Source organism: Gasterosteus aculeatus, chromosome 8 (genome assembly GCF_964276395.1).
Source record: "Gasterosteus aculeatus chromosome 8, fGasAcu3.hap1.1, whole genome shotgun sequence".
In the NCBI taxonomy this organism is placed as follows: domain Eukaryota; kingdom Metazoa; phylum Chordata; class Actinopteri; order Perciformes; family Gasterosteidae; genus Gasterosteus; species Gasterosteus aculeatus.
In genome coordinates, this window is record NC_135695.1 from 4,075,183 (window position 1) to 4,095,271 (window position 20,089).

A 20,089-nucleotide genomic window follows, 5' to 3' on the forward strand; every position below is an offset into this window, starting at 1 on the left:
TGGGACTTTGAAACAGCTGATATGCTTTATGTAAAGTAGTGAACGACTTTCCCTAGAAAACTGTACAGTGGTGCCTCTTTCTCCATTCCACCAGACACTCTTGAGTCTGACATACATGCAATGTTGACAATGTATCATCAGATGTACCCTTGTGTCACTGAGGTTGAATGTTTTGCCATGACATGTAAACGGGTAACATATATGAATGTAACTTACTCAAGCGATAGATGCAGAGCAGAAAGGTCAGCATATGTTCATGCTAAGTGGTGTGGAAACACTAACAGTTTTGAGGAACCCGTCCTTGACCCTCTAGCAGAACTACGACCAGCCATTATAAAGCAGTTTATAGTTGTTAATGTTGTGTCAAAGGGTACAGCATTTAAACATGTTCTTGCACACGTTTCCTGGCTTCATCTCCACCCGGACAGACATTTTTATGGAAAGCCAATAGATGTTTGGGGCTTGCAGGGAACAGACACGTCATACAGCATCATTTCTGCCAGTTGAGCGCATTGCTAGAAGATATGTGGTTAATACATCCTCTGTGCATTTAAGTAAGACCAAAGAAAAGGTCACTGTAGTCCTGCCACTATGCACTGTAGTTGAGCTCTAGGAGACTGATCTCTGCAGACCCCTCATGCTGATTCAAATGTTGTTTGCATGGAATGCTCATTTTACCTTGATTAAAACTAATTTTTTAAAGAAGTTATTTTGTGTATCTTTTTTACATAACATTTGCCATTGCTAATGTTGTACACAGTAATCTAGCATATTTGAATTAAATAAATCAATTCAAGCCAAAATGTAAGAGTCTATAATTAGGCTACTGAGCCTGATCTATTTGTACCAGAGATTTTCTTACCTTTTAAAAAAATGTCACCTGGGCAAAAACTCCCTCTGCGACCCTGATTTGCATTTGTATAGCTCACAGCATTTTCATTTACATGTCAAAGCCTCCCCTTGAAATAGGAGGAGGGGGGTCATGGGGGGACAACTGCCAAGGGAGGCCCACATCAATTTCTGACAATTTACGGCAGTTTTCGGCGTTGCCCGCAAATTGCCGCAAACCTGAAATTCCACGACAATTTACAGTGCCGCATACTGCCGAAAATCCCACTTTTCATGCAGTGTGTACCTGTGGAATAATTATTTGCAGCGGCCTGATGGTCATCACCGAGCACATTCACCAGAATCAACGGGTCAACCCCTCACCCAATGAGTGAGGTTCTCTGGCTGAGCATCCCCTCAGACTTGGTATAAGTCATCAAGTGAAAAACACTGCTCCAGGCGGTTAATAACGATGAAGATTGAATGTTACATAATGTAATATAACTACAGTTCTTTGAATCCTGGACAACCGCCAGAGTTCTGGGTCACTCGGAATCGTGAACCATCTTAGAATGACACTTATAGACCGTGGTGGTGATCTGAGGTCACAAGTGACCGGACCTGCACTTGACGGAAGATATCCAGTTGTGAGCACTTGTTGGTCGTGAAATACAGAAAACTACGCCCCAAATAACCTAAGAAATTACCTTAAAACTGTCTTTGAAAGATGATTAACCAAACATTTTAATCCTAAAAAACAAAATGTTAGATGTGAATTGACGCATGATACGAGCCTTAAGCAGCCACAAAACAAACCATTCACAAATCTGTCACAGGCAGTTTGCATTCACCAATTCCACTTAGATGAAAGTCAAAGGCGTAGAAAGGATACAGCCTGCATCTCATACCCAACCGTCAGTCTGATGCTCACATCCTGCACCGGTCCATGTTTCACTTTGATGTTGCTGTAGGAAAAACCTGAGCTTTTATGTTGTAGCTGCAGATTCACATGTCGTGCCATGATGGTTTTTCTCATTTTAAGAATATTAGTGCAATATGTCCATCTCTGTCCACTGACAAATTCTCGAGGTAATTGTAGACCTCAGTAGCACAGCCACATATGTTTACTGTCATTGCATTTGTAAAATGGTGTTAAAGAGCTCAAGTGCCTCACTGGTAAATTTATATTTTCCAATTATTATTATTAAAGCTATGTTTCACAATGGGTCGTGTGTTGTCTCTGAACTTTTTTTTATTTTTCTGCACCTCAATCTGATCGTATAAATTCAAAGAGGAATGAAGACATTTTAAGTTGGAGATATGTGAGTATATAATTAGATATAGTTCTAGTTATAGATCCAATGTTTCCTATTCATTCTATTTTCTAAGCAGTGTGCAGCAATAAGCGTTATTAAATGATTATTAAATGGAGCAGAGTTGAATCACTTACAAGTCATGCATCAAGTCTCCTCAGTCTTTCCTTCTACTGCTTGGAGTCATATAGTCTCAGGTGACAAACATCTGCGCCCCCTCCTCAGTGGATCAGCTCCCACCGGTCACCTCCACATGACAGAGGAGAGAGCATTGTCATTCATGATCGGAAAAGCTGGAAGAGAAGCTTCTGTTTACTTCTAAGCAATAAAACTTCACAACACGAGTTCCTTTGGAAAATATCCAGATCCTGCTTCACAAATCATCCTGAACATCTGTTTATCACAGAAACACCACGTCTCAGGTCAAGAGGTCACAGACCTTCTGTAATGAATGTTACATGAATTAATGCCAATGTCATTTATTCATTCTGTTAAAGGCCGCAGGGAAGGAAGCACAAGAATAACATTAAAGTAATATTTCTTCTCAGAACACAATAATTTGAAAATCATATACCTTTCAAGCTTTTAAAACTACTGTGGGTCACTATAAGTACATCCCTTACTCTAAACACACTTGATCGTCTTGATAGAATTTCAAGAAACAATCTCCTCAGCGCAATGATTTCCAACTGACCTGTTAAATATTTTAACCAAGATCTGCTTAATGAAAAACTCCTGCCACAAAGCAACACAGCTGCTCTGTCGCTGGACCGTAAATCACTGCAGAGGGTGGTGAAAACTGCCCAACGCATCACCGGTTCCTCACTCTCCACCATTGAGGCTGTCCAGAGCAAGAGATGTCTGCGGAGGGCACGCAGCTCTCAACCCAGCCACAGACTGTTTGCCCTCCTCCCCTCTGGGAGGCGCTACAGGGTGCTCCGTTCCCGGACCAGCAGGTTCAGGAACAGCTTCATCCCTGCGGCTGTCAATCTATTGAACTCTGCCCCCCACCCCCCCCCACACATCTCCCTCAGTGACTGTACTTCCCCCCTCCACCCTGGCTTGACTGCCACACACCCTCCTCCAGCCACTGAACATTTGCACTGTTATTGTATATCCATTTCTTACTGTTCATATTGCACAACTATTTCTTACTGTACACATCTATTTATTCACTTATTACACTTTACATATGCACATTCTCTGCACATTCTCTGCGCTATCTTGCACTCTGGTTGGATGTTAAACTGCATTTCGTTGCCTCAGTACTGGTACCCTGTGCAATGACAATAAACTTGAATCTAATCTAATCGAGAGAACCTTGATAAATAACTAAATTAACCCTTTGTATAACAATTTAACAAATAGGATGCAAAACACACAGCACAGCAGAGGCAGATATAGGAAATTAAAAAAAGGTGATCTCACATACTTCAAAATCGCTTTCCCCCAATCTATATATTCACTTAATGTTGCGTCAATCTCCGGTCACAAGCCGCACAGAGAACTCAAGGCCCATATCCACCCCGGACAGCCGAAGCGCACCCAGACTGCAGGGGGCGACGATGCGGCTAATGGAGATTCCACCCACAGGAAGTGCCTGAGTACGAACAGGAAGCACATGGCATAAAATGTTTGTGGAGAGCTAGGATGGCCCTCTCTCTTTGTGTTTGAAAGGTTATCGACCTGCTCTGTTCTTTGTCTGATCCACCAAACCACCCTTAAGAGGAATAAAGGATCATAAAATCAACAGTTCTCGAGTTGTCCTTTGCGTCCACCGGAGAGAAAGCTCTTTTCACGTTTGGGCAGAGCCATGGTTAATCCGAAATATCACACGAAACTTGACAATTAATATTTACTAAAAGGTTCCAATATCCATCATTAATGTCTAAATGTTTTAATGGGGAAAAGTGAATCTTTATTTGTATTTGGTTGTGCAAAAGTCAAATCAAAATACGTTGAATCTATGACATTGATGAATCATCATCCACAATCTGTAATTATTAAATATGTCAGTCTGTCTTTGGTCTGGACTGAAATATCTCAGTATAGCTATCGAATGGATTGCTACAGAATTTGGTACAGACATTTATGGTCCCCTAAGAATGAGCCCCTGTCTTATTAGTGATCCTCGGACTTCTAGTTTTGCGCAACCATTATGTTTGGTGTTCATGGTTTTAAGTGAAATAGCGCAGGAACTATTGGATGGATTGCATTCACATTCTGTAGCGTTTCCCCTTTTGGTCACCTGACTTCACTGAAAAAATAAGTCTGAATTTACATTTAAAAAAATGTACATCGGTTGCACATATTTGTTTAGTGAAAATGATTTAATTTCTATTTAATATACTGAATTTCTATTTGTAAAACAAACATTTTCTCATGTAAATTCAAGATATTTTATTAATGTTAATTGTATTAAATTATTCTGATAAGTAACACAAAAAATAAGTTGGGTTAACAAAAGGGACATTTTAAAGTATTCAATTCTCACCCATTGAAGCAACATGAGATTTTTATGTAAAGTATATGCAATGTTCTTTCAAATTAACTCCCTGCTCAAGTCTGATAATTATCCTGCATACTTTTCTGTATAAATTCTACATGCTAAAATTATTTCTGTGTGGCGATTTCTACTAATCTCTTACCTACAGGATTTACTCCTTTGACATTTTCGAAATAAATAAGGAAAAATAAAAACGTTTAGTTTACAACTGTATTGTCATAGAATAGAAGGTTCGGTAATGTATACACAAACGCACCTCATTAGTACAAAGTACCTTTTTCTTTCACAAGAAACACTTGGTACGCAAGTTATCAAGAGTGTGCAGTAAACATTCATGACTGCTACAACCTGAGGCATTATTTTGGTCCTTAAAACACCTGAGTTACATCAAACCAGCATCAAGAGAATACTATACAGCCAGGCTAATGCAGGGATGTCGTGCAAAATATGTGCAAAAAACATTACATTTACAATTTCTTAACAAAATAAAGACACATGTAAGAACCATTATTGTCCTGGCAAATCCTGTGCTTGAAAACAATTTGGTTTTGAAAATAAAGTTGTTGGAGCTATATTTTTATTTTTGTTTATTTTGGGTTTAAGTTAATTTATAGCCTTACTTATTTCTTTTTCTTTTCCTGTTAAAGTTAATTTGGTGTATTTTGTATTTATGCTTTACTCGTATTGTCGTTTATTGGTCACATGGTGTTATGTTCATTTGCATAAGTAGGTCAAGGTGGGAGGTACTTCAGGCACGAGGGCATATGGTTTTTTACCAGCGTGAGAGAGGCAGCAGAAATGTCTGTGAGCTTGCTTATGTGTGTGAATAAACCGCCTCAAACTCAATCTTGTTATGGACATTACTTTGCTTTGGTACCTCTGAACCTGCGTAAAGCCTAACCATGACGTAGCCTCGAGTGGCCATTTGAGAAGTTTGTTATTATTTGTTTTTGTTTAAGTTTATGGACAAATAGCCACTACATTAAGTAAAAAACCCGCCCTGGATATATCGTTGGTTTACGTGGATACTGGACTTGTCGTTTGCTGGATTACCGTTTCGAAAGTGGATTACTCACCTGGATGCGGGAGACAAAGGAAAGGGCCTAGGAGTGACGGAGGTGTGGGCTGGATACAGTGCAAACATCGAATAATACGACCCATCCGACAGTGTAAAGTTTCCCTGGACACCGTACTGGATAACGGTGAAGCTACTGGAGCGCTGGAGCTGCACTACGGAGTGGAGGATATTATTTGCTGCAATTTGAGTTCGCAAAGGCCCAAAGCCTTCACAGGTAACGCGCACGGCCGCGCGCAACAACAGCTACTGCGTGCATTCAACTCCGTGTACAAAGGCAACCACCGCAACAAATAAAGTTCCACAAGGTATGTGCTGTATTCAATCTTTGCAAACAACTGTGGGTGTACATGACCGGCATCAACAAAGGGTAAAATGTCTGACGTTGCATCTAAAGCCAAAAGCGACACGGCGCTTCCTACAAGAAGACGCACAAGTTTTACTGCTAAAGGAATGATGTTTTTTATACAAACGTGTCAGGAAAAGAGATCGATGCAATGCAAACGAGCCAAATCGTACATGAATCAGATGGATAAGTTGATGCATTCTGCAGACAATATTGATGCAGTCAAGTCTCTTTTGGATCAAATAATAATATGTGTTGATGAGGCAAAACAACATCATATATCATTTGTGTCACTGGACATACCTCAGGATGAGAAGGAGAAACAAGATAAATATTTTGAACAAAAGGAGAAGTGTTTTTCAAGCTTTATTGATGACGTCAAAGGCTGGTTATCAAATGCAGGCCATTCATATGAACTTCCAATTAAACCACCTGATAATCAAACTGATATTGGGCCTGAGGACCGTGTATCCAATAAAGGTTCTGCAGCGCGTTCAAAGGCTGGCTCTAAATTGTCAAGGATTTCATCCAGTGCATCTGCAAAAATATTAGCGCAAGCAGAGAGAGCAGCATTACAGGAGCGCATGGCTGCTCTAAAACAAAAGCACACTTTGGAGGCGCAGGAGGAACAAATAAGACTTGAACAAGAGGAATTACGGAAGAAACAGGAACATTTAAGGAGAGAAAAGGAACAACTTGCTCTGGAGGCAGAATTAAAGGTGACAAATGCAAAATTGGAGGTTCTGCAAGTAAGCTCAAAGTGTGGCTCTAAAGTGTCAAGATGTGCATCTCAAACATCAGATGGCATGAATTCTTACTTGAAAAGGTCAGAAATTCAAGGGACATATGAACTAAATCCGAATGCTGAACGCTATGTGCCCACCAATAAAAGCTCTGAACCTACCTCCAGTCGCGTGTTAAATTCTGTCCCTGTTGGTGTTCAACCCAAACATGTTGTAAAACAAATACCCATACCTAATGTCATTTCTGTGTTTCAAAGGCAAGGTACACAATCACTTGGTTCGCAAGATGTTTGTGACGATAATCAACCCACCAATTCTCCGGACATTTTGAATATCATGCAGCGTCAAAATGAAATAACTGCGCTGTTGGTCCAACAAAACACAGCCTCTGCTCTGCCTATGAGAAATATACCTGTATTTGATGGTGATCCCCTGTATTTCAAATCTTTTCTCAGAGCCTTTGAAAATTGCATTGAGGATAAAACTCAAAATTTCAGTGATTGTCTGTACTTCCTAGAACAGTACACTAGGGGGCAACCAAGAGACATTGTAAGAAGTTGTCAGCATATGCCCTCTGAACCAGGTTATCAAAGAGCAAAAGCGCTTTTGATTGAACATTTTGGCAGTGAACATAAAATCTCTTCTGCTTACATGGACAAAATCAACAACTGGCCCTCAATAAAACCTGAGGATGTTAACGCTCTGCAGTCATTCGCTTTGTTCCTTCGAGGTTGCTCCAACATAGTACATCATATAAAGTACATGAAGGAGTTGGACATGCCAGCTAACCTCAGGACAATCCTAATGAAACTCCCATACAAGCTGAGGGAAAAGTGGAGAAATGTGGCATGTGACATACTGGAGCAAACTGGAAGCAGAGCAGTGTATGTTGATTTTGTGAATTTCATTGAAAAACAAGTCAAAATTGTTTCAGATCCTCTGTTTGGAAATATTAATGATGTTTCTCCAGCCAGCTATACAAAGCTATCCATGCAAGTTAAGCAGAAAAGGAAAAGTGGTACATTTGCCACCAGCATTAATGCACCAAAGGATGGACATAAAGAAATGGAAAACTTGACAGCTCACAGTAACCAGCTCAAATGTATGTTCTGCTATCTTACCAATCACACTCTGGAAAAATGCTTTCAGTTTAGAAGAAAGACACAACAGGACAAGATTCAGTTTCTAAAGGAGAAGGGCGTTTGTTTTGGGTGCTTGAAACATGGACACACGAGCAAAGACTGTAGGGGTCGGTTGGATTGTGAAGTGTGTCACAGGAAACATCCATCTGTCCTGCATGTGGAGAAGGAGGATACTACAAGGATAACCTCCAAAGAAACTGTGAGCACTGTATCCGGGAAGCAGCAGACGTGTGGTCATATTGGGGCTGGTGAAGAGGATATTGCAGTTTTTTCCATTGTGGCTGTGCAGGTGAAAAGTCGGAAAAGTAATAAAGTTGTGCATACTTATGCTTTCCTGGATCCTGGGAGCTCTGGGACTTTCTGTACTACAAGTATGGCTGAAAGGCTGGGAGTATCAGGAAAAAACTGTAATGTAGTGTTGAGGACAATGGGGCAGACTAAAACCATTAGCACTACTATAGTAACTGGTCTGGAGGTGTCTGGATTTGACACCGATGACTTTATTGAGCTACCATCTGTTCTGACACAAACAAAAATGCCTGTATCTAAAATCAATGTGCCATGTCAGGATGATGTTGCCAAATGGGCGTATTTGAGCAGCATTAGGCTACATGAAGTAGATGCAGATGTAGACTTGCTCATTGGAACCGACTCGCCTAAAGTTTTGGAGCCATGGGAACTGATAAATAGTCAATGTGGTGGACCGTATGCAGTGAGGACCAGAGTTGGCTGGGTCATAAACGGGCCTCTTCGTGCTGGAAACTCTGAAGGTACTGGTGTCAAATCAGGATGCATTGTTGTAACTGCTAATCACATATCTGTGGAACACTTGGAAAGTATGTTGATGCAACAGTATAATCATGACTTTACTGAAAGAACAAGTGATGAACAACTTGAGATGTCAAGAGAAGACATTAAATTCATGAAAATTGTGGAGAGTACGACAGTGCTTAACAATGAACATTATTACATTGACTTACCTTTCAGAATTGACGATCCTGTTTTGCCAAATAATCGCTGCATTGCACTACAAAGACTCCAAAGCCTGAAGAGGAGATTTAATAGAAATAGTTCATTCAAGGCTCAATACGTTGATTTCCTTAACATGTTAGAGCAAGGATATGCGGAAAAGGTTCCCACAAATGAGCCCACTCTGGAACAAGGAAAGGTGTGGTACATTCCCCACCATGGTGTACATCATCCAACCAAAGGAAAGTTGCGTGTTGTGTTTGATTGCGGCTGTACCTACAAAGGTACATCATTGAACAGTCAGCTCTTGCAGGGCCCAGACTTCACTAACACGCTAATTGGTGTCCTTCTTCGGTTTAGAGAAGAGCCCATCGCTGTTATGGCTGATATCAACGCCATGTTCCATCAGGTCCGGGTGCCATATAAGCACGTTAACTTCTTGCGCTTTCTATGGTGGCCCAATGGAGACACTACAGCGGAGCCAGAGAAATACAGGATGTGCGTGCATTTGTTTGGAGCTGTATCCTCTCCAAGCTGCTCAAACTATGCACTGAGGAGAACTGCTGAGGATAATGCACTGCAATATTCACCCGATGTCCTTCGTACAGTCAAGACAAATTTCTACGTGGACGACTGTCTTAAGTCCACTGTGACAGAGGAAGATGCAGTGAAGCTCATACATGGATTAACATCTCTCTGTAAAAAAGGTGGCTTCCATCTCCAAAAGTGGGTCACAAATAACTCAAATGTGTTTGCACTTATTCCTAGCAACATCAGAGCAGTGGGTTTGGAGAACATGGATTTGGACAGGGACCAACTCCCTGTGGAAAGAGCTCTGGGGATGCAATGGTGTGTTCAAGGAGATACGTTCAGCTTCAGGACTGCAGTGCAGGAACGTCCACACACTAGGAGGGGCATCCTTTCTGTGGTGAGCTCTCTTTACGACCCGCTGGGTTTTTTGTCTCCTTTCATAATCCCTGCCAAGTTACTGTTACAGGAGCTGTGCAGAATGAACTTCAAATGGGATGAGCCAGTTCCCTGTGATGTCTCTGAACATTGGTCTGAGTGGCTCTCTGAACTTCAACATATGAGTGGATTTAAAGTGGAACGGTGCATTAAACCCAAAAACTTTGGAACACAATTGAAAGCAGAACTGCATCATTTTTCAGATGCTAGTCAAATAGGATATGGCACTGTTTCATACTTGAGATTGGAGAGCACTGACAATGTGCATGTTTCATTTATCACAGGCAAAGCTCGTGTCGCTCCTCTAAAGCAACTAACCATTCCACGCCTTGAGCTTGCTGCAGCTGTGCTTGCTGTTCGAGTGAACACAATGCTGTTGAAAGAGCTACAGTTGCCATTGCAAAGGTCATTCTTTTGGACCGATAGCACTACTGTTCTCAAGTACATCTTTAATGAAACAAAGCGCTTTCACACATATGTTGCCAATCGTGTCAGCACCATAAGAGAATCCACAGACAAAGATCAGTGGAGGTATGTAAACACCAAAGACAATCCTGCAGATGAAGCTTCTCGAGGACTAAGAGCTCAGGAGTTTGGAAAAGGAAAATGGCTAAAAGGACCGGACTTTTTGCACTTGCCCCCCACCAGATGGCCGAAACTCGACTTGGACGCCTCTTCCATTCCATCGGATGATGCAGAGGTGAAAAGGGAACTTAAGGTGAATGCTGTTACAATACACAGTGACGATCCCCTCAGTCAGCTCATTCACTATTTTTCATCCTGGAGAAAGCTTAAAACATCAGTGGCCTGGCTGTTGGAGCTTAGAGAAAGACTTTTACTTTTGAGCCGAAAGAGAAAAGAATATGTGGTCAACCAGAATGAGAATGTGGAAAAGGAGATTAAAAAATTCAAAGCCGCACTTGGAAAATCCAACTTGACACCAGAGCGGTTGGAGGAAGCCGAAAAGGCAATAATTCAGTTTGCGCAAAACCAAAGATTCAGTACTGAAATTTCCTCACTAAAACATGACCCAAAGACTGTTTTTAAAGACAGTCCTCTGTATCGCCTCGACCCCTTCATCGAAGATGGCATCCTCAGAGTTGGTGGACGTCTGTTTAAGTCTGTTCTGCCGTGGGAGGTAAAGCATCCTGTGATTCTGTCAAAGGATTTGCATGTTTCCCAGCTCATATTGCGTTACATCCATTGCCAACTTGGACATGCTGGACGCAATTACATGCTGCACAGATTGAGACAGAAGTATTGGATCATAAATGCCAACTCTGCGGCCAGGAAGATTGTCTCACAATGTACAGTGTGCAGAAGGTACAGAGGAAAGCTTGGAGAACAGAAGATGTCCGACTTACCGGAGGAACGAGTTGTGCCTGATAACGCACCCTTTACAAATTCGGGAGTGGACTATTTTGGACCATTGGAGGTGAGGAGAGGGAGAACTGTGCTGAAGCGATATGGAGTGATATTTACCTGTATGAGTAGCCGCGCAATACACCTTGAGGTGGCACACTCCCTCGACACAGACTCCTGCATTAATGCTGTGCGAAGATTTATCTGCAGAAGGGGACCTGTGACAAGTATAAGGTCAGATAATGGCACAAATTTTGTTGGTGCGAAGAAGGAACTGAGGCAGGCATTGGCCGCTTTAAATCACTCTAAAATTGAAAGGACTTTTGTGCAGGAAGGAATGACGTGGAGTTTTAACACCCCAGCTGCATCTCACCAAGGTGGCGTTTGGGAGCGTCTGATTCGCTCTGTGCGCAGTGTACTTACCTCTGTTATTGGACATCAACTGCTGGACGAGGAAGGCCTGCAAACGCTGTTTTGCGAGGTGGAGGCGATACTCAATGACCGGCCAATAACTAAGGCTTCAGAAGATCCCAATGATTTAGAAGCGCTTACTCCAAATCACATTCTCCTGTTAAAAGGCAAGCCCATTCTGCCATTAGGTCTGTTTGAGAAATCTGATCTGTACATTAAGAGGAGATGGAGGCAAGTGCAGTACGTTGCGGAGCTTTTCTGGAAAAGATGGACAGCGGAGTATTTGCTTGTAATGCAAGAAAGGCAAAAATGGACGAAGCAAAAGAGAAACTTTATTCCAGGAGATATTGTCGTAATCGCTGATGCCACAGCTCCAAGAGGCTCATGGATGATGGGCAGAGTGCTAAGCGCCATAGCTGACTCCCGAGGACTGGTTCGCTCTGTGAAGGTCCAAACGAAGATCAGCGTCCTGGACAGACCAATAACCAAGCTCTGTCTTCTCTTGGAGGCTAATAATTGACTATACAACTCATTCTTTCTCCTATCTCTGTCTTCCATCTGTTTGTTTCTTTCAGATATGGAGAATCCGAAGATGTGAAGATTCCAGTTTAATGCTTAAGCTACAATTAGAAAATAGCTCCTTTGTGTTAAAGCTAAGGTTAATTGTGGGTAAAGTACCGTTACAATTAGGGGCTGGGTTGTTGGAGCTATATTTTTATTTTTGTTTATTTTGGGTTTAAGTTAATTTATAGCCTTACTTATTTCTTTTTCTTTTCCTGTTAAAGTTAATTTGGTGTATTTTGTATTTATGCTTTACTCGTATTGTCGTTTATTGGTCACATGGTGTTATGTTCATTTGCATAAGTAGGTCAAGGTGGGAGGTACTTCAGGCACGAGGGCATATGGTTTTTTACCAGCGTGAGAGAGGCAGCAGAAATGTCTGTGAGCTTGCTTATGTGTGTGAATAAACCGCCTCAAACTCAATCTTGTTATGGACATTACTTTGCTTTGGTACCTCTGAACCTGCGTAAAGCCTAACCATGACGTAGCCTCGAGTGGCCATTTGAGAAGTTTGTTATTATTTGTTTTTGTTTAAGTTTATGGACAAATAGCCACTACAAAAGTAATTAATTAAGAGTAATTGCTTGCTTTCCCACCACTACTATATGTCAGTTAAGAATGTCCAAAATCCAAAAATAGCCTCCAAATTTGAAAATAGGGTAAACTGTTGGAGGTCTATTCAACACATCTGACAAAGGCATACATTAGGCCAAACAACATGGCAGCAGCTAAGGCAACGTTATCCAGACCATGCAGTACCACCTGGCCCTCCAGGACAATCCCAATGTTCTCTGGTCCATCAGTGGCATCTGTTTCACAACACATATTCCCAGCGTGGTCTCAATGGCTCCTTGGTTCAGGTCTACATCTTCTGCCTACAGAGTGCATATTCACAAAAACAGTCATGAGAGAAAATAAAAACACTTAAAACCTTAAATCTATAATGCCCTTAAAACATCATACTATTTAATGAGTTTGCGTTAACTGATAAGTTTCCTCAAATAATGGCCTGGGCCTTCATTTACCTCAGCAGCAAGGGCACCAGGTCTGCAGTAAGTCCTATTTTTTTATTATACTTAGTCTACATTAAAGCAGATCTACATTAGGATTCAGGAACGTCAGCTCTTAAGTGAGAAATGTAGCCAGTACCAAAGCAATACTTGATAATATTTTTTATGAAAGGTCATAGTATTTTATGTAACTACAAGGACTGTCAGTGAATATTTTTGAATTATACTAGAATTTAATGGAATACCAAGGTTAGTGACTAACAATTCTGTCATTAGTTAATCTATTGTTTTCTCAATGGTTACCCATCATGAAAATTCCCACAACACAAAGCAACATAACAGTGATAAATACATTTTGTGTTTCATTTCTGATAGCTCATATTTTAAGACATTTCACTCTACTGGTCTTATAAATGTAAAAATGGATATTCACAAAAAACATTAATTATTTTTTAATTTCAGTCTTCAACATATTTTAGGCTACTACCAAACATGAACTAATTTTAGACCACTTTCTTTAAAATTCAAAAACACTACCATACGGATATCTAAATAGGCTAGCTGTTGTTTCTTCAATAACTAGATGTTTTAGAACTTCTTGAAGTATTTAACATAAATCTCAAAACTAATATACTATACTCACTATGTATTCACTAGATTTTCTGGATCCTCATCGAGGTACACACAGACCCTTGAGTACGCCCATCATCATCATCCTAAGTAAAGGGAAATAAGCAGAACAAGTCATGGGGTTAGTGTTTAGCTCTATCAGATGTGTACAAATCAATAGCCGTCCCCCTCCCCTCCACACAAAAAATGCATTCTTACTTGACTCATATCTGCCATAATGCTCTGTAGCCGCTTGCCTATCTGTCCTTTTTTCGAATAGTTTCACAAGTATGTCAGACAGCACATCTAGCTGTGAGAAATCTGGATTGCAGGGGCATGGTGGTAATGCGCTTGAATGCTGCATTTATCTGAAAACGAGAATGATCAGACATAAAAATACTGTAACAATACTTTGGAAAGGAATACATTACCCAAACATTGTTTGTATAAAAGCTTTCACTGCATGATCAACATAGTCAAAATTTTTTTTTATGAAAACTTCATATTCAAATTTCATAAATCACATACCTCGCCCGGGTGTTCCTTTTCTTAACATCTGAAAGAAGTTCCACTCTTACTGTCAGGGGTGCGGGTGGAAGGCAGGACTCAGATGCAGACTTCTCCGAAACAAAAGGATAATAGTTACTAGATCCAAAATCCAAAAGGCCAAGGGGCAAAAACACACAGGCATGAACCTACGGACATCCACAACAGGAGACAAGAACATGCGTGGCGAAAGACAATGATGCGACAAGTGACACAAGAGACACACGGCTTAAATACACAAGGGAGGTGCAGGTGATTGGACACCGGTGGAAACTATTAGACGATCACAGGGGATGACGGGACAAGGCAGGAAGTGAAGTTACCCGGGGACACGAGTGGCAGAAAACTACAAAATATAACATGAAGTGGACCACACCGTGACAGTACCCCCCCCCCCTCAAGGGCCGAATTCCAGACGGCTCATACTAGAGCGGACAAGGGATGGGAGGGAGGGAAACCCGAGACCTTGGTCGGACCACCCGGGAAACTCTGGCGGGCGGCCAGGCGACCGGGGAGACTCTGGGGGTCGGCCTGGCGGACAGGCACACTGCCGGGGAGCCTCCGGCGGCCCGGTGGATGGTCATTTGGCCGGCTCCGGAGGGGCGACTGCAGGGCATGGAACGTCTCTGGAATGGCAGGCTCTGAGACACGGGAAACCTCCGGGGTCGGCGGAGGCGGCTCGGAGACACGGGAAACCTCCGGGGTCGGCGGAGGCGGCTCGGAGACACGGGAAACCTCCGGGGTCGGCGGAGGCGGCTCGGAGACACGGGAAACCTCCGGGGTCGTCGCCGTCGGCTCGGAGACACGGGAAACCTCCGGGGTCGTCGCCGTCGGCTCGGGGAGACGGGAAACCTCCGCGGTCGTCGCCGTCGGCTCGGGGAGACGGGAAACCTCCGCGGTCGTCGCCGTCGGCTCGGGGAGACGGGAAACCTCCGCGGTCGTCGCCGTCGGCTCGGGGAGACGGGAAACCTCCGCGGTCGTCGCCGTCGGCTCGGGGAGACGGGAAACCTCCGCGGTCGTCGCCGTCGGCTCGGGGAGACGGGAAACCTCCGCGGTCGTCGCCGTCGGCTCGGGGAGACGGGAAACCTCCGCGGTCGTCGCCGTCGGCTCGGGGAGACGGGAAACCTCCGCGGTCGTCGCCGTCGGCTCGGGGAGACGGGAAACCTCCGCGGTAGTCGCCGTCGGCTCGGGGAGACGGGAAACCTCCGCGGTCGTCGGCGGCAGCTCGGGGACACGGGAAACCTCCGCGGTCGTCGGCGACAGCTCGGGGACACGGGAAACCTCCGCGGTCGTCGGCGACAGCTCGGGGACACGGGAAACCTCCGCGGTCGTCGGCGGCAGCTCGGGGACACGGGAAACCTCCGCGGTCGTCGGCGGCAGCTCGGGGACACGGGAAACCTCCGCGGTCGTCGGCGGCAGCTCGGGGACACGGAACACCTCCGCGGTCGTCGGCGGCAGCTCGGGGACACGGAACACCTCCGCGGTCGTCGGCGGCAGCTCGGGGACACGGAACACCTCCGCGGTCGTCGGCGGCAGCTCGGGGACACGGAACACCTCCGCAGTCGGCGGCTCAGCCCCCTCCATAACCCGCCCCGTAGCCCCCCCCTCAAGGGCCGAATCCCAGACGGCCCTCAAATCACCAACGGGAGGGTGGGAGAGGACCATAAGATGGGAGGGAAGGAGCCTGAGTCTCGGAGCGGGGACTGGGCGTCGGGGTCATGAGTCTCGGAGCGGGGACTGGCCGAGTCGGGGTCGGGGCTGAGAGTCTCGGAGCGGGGACTGGCCGAGTCGGGATCTGGGCTAAGAGTCTCGGAGCGGGGACTGGCCGAGTCGGGGGCATGGAACGTGGGGCCGGTACTGGTCGGGTCGGGGGCATGGAACGTGGGGCCGGTACCGGTCGGGTCGGGGGCATGGATCGTGGCGCTGGCTCGGGGGCATGGATCGGAGCGTCGGCTCGGGGGTCATGGGCTTGGGGCGGAGCGTCGGCTCGGGGGTCATGGGCTTGGGGCGGAGCGTCGGCTCGGGGGTCATGGGCTTGGGGCGGAGCGTCGGCTCGGGGGTCATGGGCTTGGGTCGGGAGGCCAGGACGGGGATCTGCTGCGGCCCAGCGCTGGACGTTGTGCGCTGCGACCCAGCAGGGTCGGGATGTTGCTGCGGCCCAGCGCTGGACATTGTGCGCTGCGACCCAGCAGGGTCGGGATGTTGCTGCGGCCCAGCGCTGGACATTCTGCGCTGCGACCGAGCAGGGTCGGAACGTCGTCGCGGCCCAGCGCTGGACACTGTGCACTGCGGCCGAGCGTGGGGACCGTAGGTAGCCTGAAGCCGGACCGCAAGGTCCATCACCCGCTCCCAGGAAGAATCGCTGCCGGACGACCACGAAATGGTCCCCAGAGGAGGAGGCCATGTGGTGGGCGGCGGATGGTGACCCAGATGCCTACTGAGGGCTCCAGATGGGGAGACGGAGTAGTACAGGTACCCAGCTGGAACCCCCGGGAGGACCTTTCCCCCATTACGAGCAGCCCTCTGGAGACTCCTTGGACCGCCCATTGCCAGACGGGTTCACCTGAACTCGTCCAGGGGAAAAAACTCTGCTGAGTCCTTTCTTGGTCGCGTCATTCTGTCAGGGGTGCGGGTGGAAGGCAGGACTCAGATGCAGACTTCTCCGAAACAAAATGGTAAATGGTCTGTACTTGTATAGCGCTTTTCTAGTCTTCTGACCACTCAAAGCGCTTTAACACTACATGACATCATTCACCCATTCACACCCATTCATACAGTGATGACAGGAGAACCATACACAGTGACACCTGCCATCAGTAACTACCATTCACACACTGTAGTCGCAGCTACAGGAGCAATAGTGGGTTAAGTGTCTTGCCCAAGGACACAACGACATGCGGGTTAGCCGGGCCTGGGATCGAACCCACAACCCTCTGATTGGAGGACGACCGTGCTCCCCACTCACCCACAGTCGCCCAAAAGACTAATAGTTACTAGATCTAAAATCCAAAAGGCCAAGGGGCAAAAACACACAGGCATGAACCTACGGACATCCACAACAGGAGACAAGAACATGCGTGGCGAAAGACAAAGACGCGACAAGTGACACAAGAGACACACGGCTTAAATACACAAGGGAGGTGCAGGTGATTGGACACAGGTGGAAACTATTAGACCAGGAGTCGGGAGCCTGTCGCTCTTTTGATGATTGCATATGGCTCGCAGATAAAACAAAATATTCACTTGTTTTAATCCATCCATCGATTTTTCACTGCGGATGTCCTGTTCAGGGCTGCAGGAGCAATTGTCCATTATTTTAATTGTATGATACTGGCCTACGTTTGCTGTTGCTGGGTAAAACAGGTAAACGCCCCCTTTTGAATCAGTCTGAGACTGCGTCTGCTCGGTCATTAGCTCAAAGCTAACCCTTCGACGAAGGGTTAGGACCTATAGGAAAAATAATCTCAAAACCACTGCCATGTAGAATGAGGCTCGGGCCGCATATGTCTGTTCCGACCCGAGTTGAGCCTGACGCTGCATGATTATTATGCACATGAGCTTTGGATCACGCGTTGTCATGAAGGTTAATTACAAACCCCAGCAGCACCGAAGAAAAAGTTTCCCAACGCAGTTGAAAGTTTTTAGGTCTTTCTTAGACTGTTTTCACTAAAAAGAACCCTACCGACTCAGCTTGGCATGTTGGCACCTCACACTGTTTTGTTGCGGCGATGCCGCAATATTCATTCGCCAAAATTCGAACACTTGGAACGCGCTTCCTGTCACATACCACACACTGCAGCGTGTGAGTATTGCTGTATTGACCATGTTTGGATCTACGTATGCATGTGAGCAGTCATTCTCACATCTTAAAAACATCAAGTCCAACCTACGATCACGTTTAACGGATGAAAGCCTCAACGCTTGCATGAAGCTTAACCTCACCAAGTACCAACCCGACTACAAAGACATCAGCAAATCCATGCAGCACCAGAAGTCGCATTAATGGTGAGTGTTATAGCAACATTATTTAAAAGAATAAATTCAGAGGCTTATTATACTGATATTTAGTTGAATTCACTTTTAAAATATTTTATATGGCTCTCACTGAAATAAATTTCCACATTTTTTGCTTTCATGGCTCTCTTAGTCAAAAAGGTTCCCGACCCCTGTATTAGACGATCACAGGGGATGACGGGACAAGGCAGGAAGTGAAGTTACCCGGGGACACGAGTGGCAGAAAACTACAAAATATAACATGAAGTGAACCACACCGTGACACTTACACTCTCAAGGCTCGCATCAGTTTCTCCGGTAGGATAGGGGGGGCAGTAGTTCACTTCAGATCTTCTTGGTTTTTTGATGCCAAAAGCAGCACTTGATTTGCCCTCTGGTTTGTGCTTGAGAGTTTACCATCACCTCACGACACCCCAGCTTCCTCAAGTGAGTGCGGTAGATTGCAAGTTTATTCTTCAAGCTAGCTTTCCATCCAGAATATCCAGTGAGGGAGCCTTTCTCAGTCAGACAGGGATGCTTTGAGATGAGAGCCTCTCCAAGCATGTTAAACTGTTTATCAGTGACAAACTCTGTAGCGGACTATTTCTTGCATCAGTCCCTCTAAAATGTTTGACTTCAGTTTTGGATCTGGATTAAGTAATGTACCCTTTTCTCTGTACGCTGCATTGCCCTGCTCAAGTTTGAGTTCGGCATCATAGCTAAACTGAGGAACATGGAAGACACTGGGCCAAGATGACCTTGACGACTCAGACTCTGGTGGAGAGTGTCAGTATCAACATTCCCACTAGACAGGGACGAGGGTTCTTCAAGAACGTGCTGGTGCGGAGCAGGAACTGAAGTGGAAGGTGAGATTTCTTTCATGGGAATTACTCTGATGGTACCCTTATTCTGTACTTCATCCATTGAAGTGAGATTCATAAACTCATTTCCAAATAGTGCATCCATGAATTGTAGTCTAAAGTTTGAGTTAAGGCCACATTGTCTTTGTACCTCACTAACAAGTTCATTAACAGATCCAGGAAGTCAGTTTTGGAAAGTCAACCTTTGGCAGCTGTTGTCACCCAGGATTACTTTGAGAATGGTCAAAGGATTCATCATTCTGTGCTCTAGTCTGTTGAGAAAGAAGAAATATTACAAGTTTGCTATATACTGTTTTAATAAGCCTTTAACTTATAATTACTATCCTGATGGTTAACCAACCTTTTACGAGGACATGCCTTTTTAAAGTCACCATTCGATTTGATCGAACCACATAATCAGCCAATGGATAGGTGTTCAAAGGTTCACAGTGCCACAAGCTTTGTTTGTCTTGATGGTGACAAGCTTAGTTCAAAGGCTCTGTAGTGTTCAATGCACAACCCACACAGCACTTTGACAATGAGGAACAACTCCTCATTTACAACACACATCTGAACAATTTCAGCAAACTCTAGTAATCCACTTGCTGATCCATAGGCAACTATCATACCCTTGCTGTAGGCTAGGGTTCTTAGCCAGATGTACTTCAGATGTGTTAGGGTATTTTGACCTAATAGCATGAGCCAGTTCCTCTTTCAGTACATCAACTGGAACTGTGGACACATTCAGTACATCAAGGCTAGATTTACCATAAGATGGTGAGTTTATGTGGAAAGCAATCAGCTTATGTTTGGAAGCCAAAGTCAGAGGTATATTCTTAAAGCAACTTG

General features: G+C 44.8%; 2 long non-coding RNA genes across 2 annotated transcripts in view; one reads left to right on the forward strand and one right to left on the reverse strand.

Moving 5' to 3' along the window:
• Nucleotides 1-20,089, forward strand: part of LOC144411363 (uncharacterized) — a 244,779-nt gene that overhangs the window by 45,319 nt on the left and 179,371 nt on the right. The window lies entirely within an intron of this gene.
• On the reverse strand, nt 14,072-18,777 carry LOC144411361 (uncharacterized). Its single transcript, XR_013468511.1, has 3 exons — nt 18,671-18,777; nt 14,370-14,458; nt 14,072-14,209 (listed from the first exon to the last, which is right to left on the reverse strand). It is a non-coding gene; the product is annotated as an uncharacterized LOC144411361 (long non-coding RNA).